Source organism: Hyaena hyaena, unplaced genomic scaffold (assembly GCF_003009895.1).
Source record: "Hyaena hyaena isolate Hyena2069 unplaced genomic scaffold, ASM300989v1 scaffold_368, whole genome shotgun sequence".
Lineage (NCBI taxonomy): Eukaryota > Metazoa > Chordata > Mammalia > Carnivora > Hyaenidae > Hyaena > Hyaena hyaena.
Genome location: NW_024080989.1, coordinates 816,138 through 827,170, shown reverse-complemented (window position 1 = coordinate 827,170; position 11,033 = coordinate 816,138). Strand labels below are relative to the sequence as shown.

At 39.3% G+C, this 11,033-nt stretch overlaps 1 protein-coding gene and 1 pseudogene across 8 annotated transcripts in view; one reads left to right on the top strand and one right to left on the bottom strand.

Moving 5' to 3' along the window:
* BCL2L13 (BCL2 like 13) overlaps window positions 1-11,033 on the bottom strand; it is a 96,316-nt gene that overhangs the window by 64,675 nt on the left and 20,608 nt on the right. The gene's annotated exons all lie outside the window — the stretch shown is intronic.
* Window positions 3,891-4,057, top strand: LOC120243768 (annotated as a pseudogene).

Genomic DNA, 11,033 nt, shown 5'->3' with positions numbered 1-11,033 from the left:
TCTCTCTCTCTCTCTCCTAGAAATAAATAAAACATTAAAAAAAATAAAAATGCTGTGTGCAAAATGTCTAGTGCTCAGCAAGCTCTCAACATTTAATAAAAAGTTATAATAGGGGCACCTGGGTGAGTCAGTTGGTTAAGCATCTGACTTTGGTTCAGGTCATGATCTCACAGTTTGTGGGTTCATTGCCTGACAGCTCGGAGCCTGAAGCCTACTTTGGTTTCTGTGTCTCTCTCTCTCTCTCTCTCTCTGCCCCTGCCCTGCTCAGACTCTGCCTGCTTCTCTCACTGAAAAATAAATAAATATTAACAAAAAAAATTTTTAAAGTTACAATAGTTCTTTAAATAAATATATAACTAAAAGTTAAAAAGTGCTCAAATAGTTGAGAGTGATAGCTACCACTATTACTATAATAAAGACACAAATGATTATGATGTATATGTATAAATGATAACATTGTTGGGGAGAGAGGATACTTAAGAAAAAACAAAACAAGTGGCGCATAGGTAGTTCAGTTGATTAAGCATCCGACTCCTGATTTCGGCTCAGGTCATGGTCTCACAGTTGATGAAATCAAGCCTCGCGTCAGGCTCTGTGCTGACAATGTGGAGCCTGCTTGGGATTCTCTCTCCCTCTCTCTCCGCCCCTCCCCTGCTCATGTTCTCTGTCTCAAAATAAATTATCTTTATTCAAAGAAAGAGAAAAAAACAAAATTAAAGTTATTTATAAATTATAGAAATTTAGGGCACCTGGGTGGCTCAGTTGGTTAAGTGTCCAACTCTTGCTTTCAGCTCAGGTCATGATCTAACAGTTGTGGGATCAAGCCCTTCATGGGGATTCTCTCCTTCTCCCTGTCTCTGCCCATCCCCTGCTCTGTCTTCAAAATAAATAAATAAAAACTTAAAAATAAATAAATAAATAAATCACAGGAATTTAAAAAGTTATCAGTATATTTTAAGCCTAGCTCAAATGACAAAAGAGAAATAAAATGACAAGTTGTTTTGGGTTGCCTGGGTTGCTCAGTCAGTTAAGCATCCAACTTCAGCTCAAGTCATCTCACAGTTTATGGGTTCAAAGCTCTCCCTCCCCCCTCACTGGGCTCTGTACTGACAGCTCAGAGCCTAGAACCTGCTTTGGATTCTCTATCTCCCCCCCCGCCCACCCCTCTCCGACTTGCACTCTAACTCTCTCAAAAGTAAATAAACATTGGGGCCCCTGGGTGGCTTAGTCGGTTAAGCGTCCGACTTTCGCTTAGGTCATGATCTCGCGGTTCGTGGGTTCGAGCCCCGCGTCGGGCTCTGTGCTGACTGCCAGCTCAGAGCCTGGAGCCTGTTTCAGTCTGTGACTCCCTCACTCTCTGACCCTCCCCTGCTCACGCTGTCTCTCTCTCTCTCCTAGAAATAAATAAAAATATATTTAAACAAAAAAAGTAAATAAACATTAAAAATATTTTTTGAAAGTCATTTTATGTAAGTCAATAAGAGTACAGACCCATTTATTTATGGTGATGGAATTATGACCGACAATATTATGAAAGAGGAATGGGAAGAATAAGACCTCAGGGTGCCTGGGGTGGCTGTCAGTTAAGCATCTAACTGTTGATTTCAGCTCAAGTTGTGATCTCACAGTTCTTGGGCTCAAGTCCTACAATGGGCTCTGCACTGATAGTATGGAGCCAGCTTGGGATGCTCTCTCTCCCTTTCTCTGCCCTCCCCAACTTGTGTGTTCTCATGCTTTCTTCTCTCTCTCTCAAAATAAGTAAATAAACTTAAAAAAATAATAAGACGACAACTATTATCTCCATGTTTATGAAGAGTTATAGTCAATGCCTGAATTATTTTATATTTGAAAGGCTCTGTAAAATAAAGACCATCTAATCTATCCCCCTCATTATATGAATATGAGACTTAGATAAATTGAAAAGATTTGCCATAAAATAAACCATATAAAAACAACATTAGCAAGTTTGGGGATGCCTGGCTAGCTCAGTCCATAGAGCACGACTTCTGATCTCAGGGTTGTGAGTTCAGGCCCCATGTTGAGGGCAGAGATTACTTAAAAACAAAAATCTTTAAGAAAGTAGATCTTCTGACAAGTAAAATTATTACTGAATTCTAAAACATGATAAATTTTTATGTACAATGAAAAATAAAGAATACATGAATGTTTTATCTTCCATTTGCCTCCTTTTGGAAAATCTACATACCTAAAACATATACACACCCACATACCCAATCACACCACCACCTAAAACTACTACCATGCCACAAAGTAAATGACAGTAATGTCTTAGTTACCACATGCCTCACCTGCCAGATTAAAGAAAAGCAGCTGATTAAAAGAGTGTCTATTCTCATGAGACTAATGTGATGCTGATTACACACGACAAGTTGTCATACTTGATAATAAGCCATGTGGAAAACCTAAACCAGAAAAAGTCTACTGCTGTCAGGATACAAAGGGCTATTTATTTAGCTAACCAATGACACAGACAGATTCAGTGATTTTCATTTAATCAACCCCCCCAACCCAGACTTTCAAAAGCAGAGAGCTATGCAGTAGCACCAATGCAGTATAAATCCTCCACTACAAACCCAGAGAAAAATATTTCAAAGATAAACAGACTTTAGCCCACCAAATCCCACCCACCTCAGTGTCAAAAGAAGAGTCAAGTGAGTCAGCAATCATCATATTCCAGCACTGCAATACACTCAGGGCTTTTAAAGTATCAGATCAACAAGTTTAGAAGAGTTATTTGAGTAGAGCAAAATATTTTCTAAATCTATGGGTCCCCAAACTGGACACACATTAAAATTACTGAGTGAATTACTGAGTGAATTAAAAATACAGATTCCCAAGCCCCATCGTGGGAGCATCTGGTAGGTCTGGGGTTAGGGCCCATGATTTTCTTTTTAAAGACTTTTTGTAGGGAGCACCCAGGTGGCTCAGTCTGTTAAGTGTCTCACTTCGGCTCAGGTCATGATCTCACAGTGTGTGAATTCAGCCCCCACATCAGGCTCTGTGCTGATACCTCAGAGCCTGGAGCCTGCTTCAGATTCTGTGTCTACCTCTCTCTCTGCACTCCCACCTCAATCGTGCTCTCACTCTCTTAAAATAAACATTAAATTTTTTTTAATAAATAAAAATTTAAAAATAAAGATTTTTGGGGGATGCGGAGTGGCACCTGGGTGGCTCAGTCAGTTAAGTGTCCAACTTAAGCTCAGGTCATGATTTCAAGGTTTTTGAGTTTGAGCCCCACATTGGGCTCTGTGTTGACAGTGCAGAACCCGCTTGGGGCTCTCATTCTCTCTTTCTCTTTCCCCTCCTACTCACACACTGTATCTCAAAATAAGTTAAAAAAAAAAAAAAAACTTTAAAAATTAAATTTAAATTTCTTTTTTTTTTTTTTTAGTTTATTTAAGATAGAGAGTGCTTCCGTGCCGGGAACAAGGCAGAAAGAGAGAACTCCAAGCAGGCTCCGTGCTGTCAAGGCAGAGCCCAATGCAGGGCTCGAACCCACAAAATGTGAGATCACAACCTGAGCCGAAATCAAGAGCTGGATGCTTAACTGACTGAGCCACCCAGGCACTCAAGACCTTTTATTTTATTATTATTATTTTTTAAAGTAATCACCACATCTAATGTGGGGCCAGAACTTAAAACCCCAAGATCAAGACTCGCATGCTCTACCGACTGAGCCAGCCAGGCATACCCATGATCTTTTTTCTCATAAGCATTCAGGCAATTAGTCTTAACAAATACTGCTCTAAAAAACCCCGTATAATCATAATGATTCAATTATTTATTCATCTACCCCAAATGATACCATACTAGACAGATTTTTAAAAGCACAAAACAAACTTTTGTCTCACTACATCTGAGAGAGTAAGATGGGTCACCAGCAGCTCTACTGGAGCCATCAAGGAAATCTGGTCAGGTTCTTATTTCTGCCGCATCTGCTCAACCCACATGGTCTGATCCAGAAATACGGCCTCAATATGTGCCCCAGCGTTTACATCAGTATGCAAACGACGTAGGCTTCCTTAAGTTGGATTAAGTGAACTTCCTCAACTGGGTCATCCAAGAGACCTATCTTAACTGCAGATATCCAAGGTACCTACTTTCATGCTGACTCATTCCACACAAAATAAAAATACTTCAATTACGAATATTTAAAGAAAATAAAAGTACAAAATAGTCAGTCACAATGGTAGTTTTCAGCTCTAGTGTTCCCACACCCCCAGGTATCCTGCACACTGGGAGACAGATTTGAGAGAGGACAGATTTGAAGAAGAATGCAGGGGAAATTCACCATGCACCCACTCAAAGTCTGGTTTCAGGATCAAATATCTGTTCGTGATAGAAAAGCTGAGAAAAGAATGAAAGAGTACACAATCTCCAGAAATAATGAACTGTGAGTCAAAATTTGGGATGGGGTTATACGAATCTGTCTTAAGGGTTGATTTGAGATGGCAAGAGTCTCCAAATTGATCTACAGATTCAATGCAGTCCCTATCAAAATTCCAACAGTGGGGTGCCTGGGAGGCTCAGTCAGTACAGCATGTGACTCGACGTGGAGGTTGTTAAGTCTGAGCCCCACTTGGGGTATAGAGATAATTTAAAAATAAAATCTTAAAAAAAACAAATTCCCAACTACCCTTTTTCCAGAAATGGACAAGACAATCCTAAAATTCAGAGAATTACAAGAGACACAAAATAGTCCAAGCAATTTTGAAAAAGAAGAATGAAGTTGGAGGACTCAAACTTCACAATTTCAAAACTTACTATAAAGCTACAATAATCAAGATAGTGTGGTTATGGAATAAAGACAGACAAATAGAGCAATGGAACCTAATTAAGGGGCCAGAAATAAATACATATATTTAAGGTCAACCGATTTTTGAAAAGGGTACAAAGAGCATTCAACGGGAGAAAGAAGAACCTTTTCAACAAATAGTGCTGGAAAAACTGATATTCCCATGCAAAATAATGAATCTCTACCCCTACTTAGCAAATACAAAAATTAATTCAAAATGGATCAAAAATTTAAATTTTTTAAATTAAAAAAATTTTTTTTAAAGTAGTCTCTAAACCCCACATAGGACTCAAACCCATAACCGGAAGACCAAGAGTCACACCCTCCACCAACCGAGCCAGCTAGGCACTCATCAAAGATCTAAATTTAAAAGATAAAACTATCGGGTGCCTGGGTGGGTCAGTCGACATTTGAGCATCTGACTTTGGTCATGATCTCACAGTTTCTGGGTTTGAGCCCTGCACTGGGCTCTTCACTGACGGTAGAGTCTGTCTATCTCCCTCTCTCTCTGCCCTTCCCCGGAAATCTCTCTCTCTCAAATATAAATAAACATTAAAAAAAAAAAAAAAAACTTCAGGGGCACCTGGGTGGCTCAGTCGATTAAATGTCAGACTTCACCACAGGTCATGGTCTTGACCCCATGGTCGTGAGGTAAACGACGCTTAATCAACTGAGCCACCCAGGTGCCCCAAACTATAAAACTCTTGAAAGGAAACATAGGTGAAAATGTGCATGACCCTGGATTAAGTAATGATTTCTTAGATATGACACCAAAAACATATCAAAGAAAACACGGATAAACTGGACTTCATAAAATTATATACTTTTGTATATCAAAGTACACTCCACAGTGCCTAGGTAGGCCCGTTGGTTAAGTGTCCAACTCTTGATTTCAGCTCAGGTCATGATCTCAGAGTCATGGGGTCGACCTCATGGGGGGATCCATGCTGAGTGTGAAGCCTGCTTGGGATTCTCTCTCTCCCTGCCCATCCCCCATTCATGCACATGCATGGTCTTTTTAAAAATAAATATTACAAAAAAGTACACTATCAATACAAACTACAGAATGGAAGAAAATATCTGGAAATCATGTATCTGATAAAGGTCTGGTATCTAAAATATATATAGAATTCTTACAACTCAACAACAGAGAGATAAATAACCCATCAAAAAATGGTAAAAGGATTAATTAATAGACTTTTCTCTAAAGATATACAAATGACCAATAAACACATGAAAAGACGTTCAACTTCATTAACAATTAGGGAAATGCAAATTAAAACCATAGTGAGGGACACCTGGGTGGCTCAGTCAGTTAAGCATCTGACTCTTGATTTTAGCTCTTGTCATGATGTCAATAGTTCATGAGTTTGAATCCCACATTGGGCTCTGTACTGACAGTGCAGACTCTGTTTGGGATTCTCTCTCTCCCCCTCTGTTTCTGTCTTTCTCTCTCAAAATAAATAAATAAACTTAAAAAAAAAAGTAAAATAAAACCATAGTGAGATATCACTGCATATCCACTAGGGTAGCTAGAATCAAAAATAGCAATGAAAGGGGCACCTGAGTGGATTAGTCTGTTAAGCATCCGACTCTTGATTTTGTTTAGGTCATGATCCAGGATTATGGGATCGAACCCTGCATCAGAATCTGTGCTGAGCATGGAGCCTGCTTAGATTCTCTCTTCTCTCTCCTCTCTCTCTCTCTCTCTCTCCCTCCCTCCCTCCCTCTCTCCCTTTCCCCCACATATTCTGTGTCTCTCAAATAAATTAAAAAATAACATTTTAAAAAACAGCAATAATAGCAAGTTTGGCAAAGATGTAGAATTTTGAAAGTGGAACCTCCATACATTGCTGGTATAAATGTAAAATGATTCAACCACTGTGGAAGACACCTTAGTAGTCTGTTACAAAACTAAGCATACTCTTATCATATGATCCAGCAATCATGCTCCTTGGTATTTACCCAAATGAGATGAAAACTTACATCTACACTAACTTGCACATGAATGTTTAAAACAGATTTATAATTGTCAAATTTTGGAAGCAATCAAGATGTTCTTCAATAGGTGAATGGAGAAATAAGCTATAGTACATCCATACAATAGAATATTATTCAACTATAAAAGAAATAAGCTACCACAATGAGATGCCACACTTTACATGCATTAGGATGGCTATTTTTATAATACAAAACAAAAACAAAAACAAGAAAACCCCAGAAAACAACAGTATTGGTGAGGATATAATAGAGAAATTGGAACCCCTGTGTATTACTGATGGGAATATAAAATGATGCAGCTACTGTAAGCAGGAAAAAAGTAAAGCAGTTCCTCAAAAAATTAAACATGTGATCCAGCAGATCTATACCTGAGCATATACCAAAAAAAATCCAAACAAACCTGAAAGCAGAGACTCAAACAGATATTCATAACACCAATGTTGATAGCAGCATTATTCACAAGAGCCAAATGGGAGAAATAACCCAAATGTCCATCAACAGATGAATGCAAAAGCAAAATATGCTATATGCATACATTAGAATATTATTCCACTTTTTAAAAAAAGGAACAGAGGGCGTCTGGGTGGTAGAGTGTCTGACTCCTGATTTCAGCTCATGTTATCATCCCAGGGTNTTGCCATTTGCAATAACTTGGGTAGAGCTAATGTGTATAATGCTAAGTGAAATAAGTCAGTCAGAGAAAGACAGATACCACATGATTTCACTGATACATGAAATTAAAAAGCAAAACACATTAACAAAGGGAAAATAAGAGAAACAAATCAAGAAGCATACTCTTCACTATAAAGAACAAGCAGATGGTTACCAGAGGGGAGGTCAGTGGGAGAATGGGTGAAATAAATGAAGAAGATTAAGAGTACACTTATGATGAGCACCAGGTCATATATAGAATTGTTGAATAGATCACTATATTGTACACTTGAAACTAATGTGACACTGTATTTTTACTATTCTGGAATGAAAATTAAGAAGTCAAATAAAAATTATTAAAGCTCTCGGGGCGCCTGGGTGGCTTAGTCGGTTAAGCGTCCAACTTTCGCTTATGTCATGATCTCGCGGTTCATGCGTTCGAGCCCCGCGTCGGCCTCTGTGCTGACTGCCAGCTCAAGCCTGGAGCCTGTTTCAGTCTGTGACTCCCTCTCTCTCTGACCCTCCCCTGCTCACGCTGTCTCTCTCTCTCTCCTAGAAATAAATAAAACATTAAGAAAATTAAAAAAAATAAAAAGTAAAAAAATAAAGCATTTTTCAAAAAAAAAAAAAAAAAAAGAAGGAATGAGGGGTGCCAGCTGGCTCAGTCAGTAGAACATACGACTCTTGATCTCAGGGTCATGAGTTCAAGCCCCAGGTGGAGCGTACAGATTACTTAAAAATAAAAGGAAGGAAATTCTGACACATGCGACATCATGGATGAACCCTGAAGACATTATGCTAAGTGAAATAAGTCAGACCAAAAAGACAAATGTTGTTTGATTGCACTCAAATGAGGTGTCTAGAATAGTTAAATTCATAGAGACATAAAGTAGAATAGTGGTTGCCTGGGGCTGAAGGGAAGAGGGTGAAAATGGGAAGTTACTGTTTAATGGTTGAGTGAATACCAAACCAGTATCGCAACTACATGTATTTGATAGTCACATTACTAATTAACAGACAGGAACTTACTCTCTCCTTTCTAACCTAAGAAAAAAATGTCTTATTAGTAAATCCATATTAATTACGTCAGCATCAAAGTGCTCTATAAGAATAAACACAAAATTGTCCATAACAGAAGCTATTATTTGATATCAAATACGCAAGTCAAAAGGACTTCTACTAGTCAGAATACATAATCCAGAACAGGGTTGATTATATTCAGCATAAATTAACACTGGAAGAGTTAGCTAGTTCTGGAAAAGTGTAGAGTTAACTATTTATGGAAAAGTCTATAACCAGCACAATACTCGGGGGAAAAAATGAAAAATGTTCAATGTAACAGAAATCTTGGGTCATGAATTGGGTCACTTCACTTAGCTTCTTCTCACCCTTACTGCTTTATGAACTTGAAACCAAACCCTACCCTACCCACATTACATCAATGAATGCTACAGCAGACCCTACGTATAATAGCATGCGAATACACTCTACATCACATTTTAGATAACAGGATAGCAAAGCAGCAATAAGAACCTAACTTTTCCCTCTAAGAAGTTAGCCTGAACACTTTTGTATTTAAGTATAAATACTCTGTACTCAAGCTTACAAGAAAACAGTACAATGATAACAACTAAGTTTCAAAAACAACACGAAACAAAATCAGTAAAGCAGGTAAACTCAAATCCTACAGTGCTCAGGTGGAAAAAACTTCTATACTCATGCATGAAAGAAACTGACCAATACAGGCATAGGGTCCTTACAAATTTGATAAACCACAGGAGGTGAAAAATCCTGGTTTTGTTGAGTATGGAATCTGTTACAATTGAGAAACAGGGGCACTTGTGTGGCTCAATCAGTTGAGCATCCGACTCTTGATTTCAGTTCAGATCATGATCCCAAGATACAGCCCTGTGTTAATCCAACACTCAGCATGGAGCCTGCTTAAGAATCTCTTCTCTCTTGGGGCTCCTGGGTGGCTCAGTTGGTTAAGCGTCTGACTTTGGCTCAGGTCATTATCTCGAGGTTCGTGGGTTCGAGCCCCACGTCAAGCTCTGACAGCCAGCTCAGAGCCTGGAGCCTATTTCAGATTCTGTATCTCCCTCTCTCTCTGACCCTCCCCTGCTCATGCCATGTGTGTGTCTCTCTCAGAAATAAATAAAACATTTAAAAAAAAACTTTAAAAGAATCTCTTCTCTCTTTCTCACTGACCCTTTCCCTCACTTGCACACTCTCTCTCTCTCTCAAATTAAAAAAAAAAAAACATTTAATAAAAATAAATTTTTAAAAAATGAGAAATAACATAAACAAGCGGAATTTGAATAGATGGGGAAGTGTTTATGTATTAGGGTCCCAGTTAGTCCAGGACCTGCCCGGTTTTCCCGGGCAAACTGGACACTTGGTTACCCTAATATGTATATCTGGGAAACATGTTAATTAGGACAGGCTAGTCTATGCTATGTAATAAATGAAGCCAGAAATTTCAGCAACTTAACTCAAAAGTCCATTTCTCCCTCATGTTACATATCTAACTTAAGGAACTGGAAGACCTGCTCCATATAGTCACTTAGCAACCCTTACTGCTGCTGGTGGCTCTGCCCTATTGTAACAATGCCATTTGGAACATATGATCCCTCCTACATCCACACACACCCCACAGAGCAAGAGAGAAAAGCAAACTAGTTATTAAATGCCATAGCCTAGAGTGACACAAATCACACCACTCAAATTTCATTGGCTAGGACTAGTCCATATGGCTTTGCCTAAATGCAAGTTTTCCATGGGTCCATCAAGAAGAGAAGAATAAGTTTTGGGTGAACATTAGTAATCACTATCATAAGAATCTACCATTGCAGAGCAGCTCAGTTTGAGTAAAAAATACAGACAAGAATAAGCATAGCTTGTTTATTTTTATTTTTATTTATTTTTAATTTTTTTAATGTTTTTTATCTCTGAGAGACAGAGAAAGATAGCCTGAGCAGAGGAGGGTCAGAGGGAGAGGGAGACACAGAATCTGAAGCAGGCTCCAGGCTCTGAGCTGTCAGCACAGATCCCAACGCGGGGCTCAAACCCACAAGCTGTGAGATCATGACCTGAGCCAAAGTCGGACGCCCAACCAACTGAGCCACCCATGCGCCCCTATTTTTTATTTTTTAAGTTTATTTATTTTTGAGAGAGAGACAGGGTACAAGTGGGGGAGGGGCAGAGAGAGGGGGAGACACAGAATCTGAAGCAGGCTCCAGGCTCTGAGATGGGAGCACAGAGCCTGACATGGGGCTCGAACCCAAGAACCATGAAATTGTGACCTGAGCCAAAGTTGGATGCTTAACCAACTGAGCCACTCAGGTGCCCCAAGCATGGTTTAAAATACAACACAGGGTGTTGTATACAACTCTGGGTGGCTCAGTTGGTTAAGCGTCCGACTTCGGCTCAGGTCATGATCTCACGGTTCGTGGGTTCAAGCCCCATGTTGGCTCTGTGCTGACAGCTAGCTCAGAGCCTGGAGCCTGTTTCAGATTCTGTATCTCCCTCTCTCTCTGACCCTCCCCTGCTCATGCTGTCTCTCTCT